Source organism: Pteropus alecto, unplaced genomic scaffold (assembly GCF_000325575.1).
Source record: "Pteropus alecto unplaced genomic scaffold, ASM32557v1 scaffold76, whole genome shotgun sequence".
NCBI classification, from domain to species: Eukaryota; Metazoa; Chordata; class Mammalia; order Chiroptera; family Pteropodidae; genus Pteropus; species Pteropus alecto.
The window spans coordinates 21992850-21993251 of NW_006443138.1; the positions used below are offsets into that span (position 1 = coordinate 21992850).

At 31.6% G+C, this 402-nt stretch overlaps 1 protein-coding gene across 3 annotated transcripts in view; it reads right to left on the minus strand.

The window, feature by feature from the left end:
• Window positions 1–402, minus strand: part of POC1B (POC1 centriolar protein B) — an 89165-nt gene that overhangs the window by 65951 nt on the left and 22812 nt on the right. The gene's annotated exons all lie outside the window — the stretch shown is intronic.

Consider the following 402-nt stretch of genomic DNA (forward strand, 5'->3'; position numbering starts at 1 on the left):
TAAACTTGCACACACACACAATTTTTTTCCTGAACCTTTTCGGAGTAAGTAAATACATCATCACGGCACCTTGATTCCTAATACTTCAGTGTGAATAAAGATATTTTCTTAAGTACCCATAGCACAGTTATCATCTTCGAGAAATTTATTACTGATAATGCTTTAATCTAACAACTGTATTCCAATTTTGTCAATTGACCCAGTACTGTCTTTTATAGCTAGAGAAGATGATGTTAAAAGTCTCTTTCTGCTGTTAATTCACAACATTCTATGATTAATAAAAGAATTATGTGTGTCACATATTAGCTTAAGCCTTTAAGAAAACAATGCAATCAATGGTGGAAATAAATGCCTTGGACAAGGAACGAACAAGTAAACAAATGAAAAGTAGTATAACTCTTT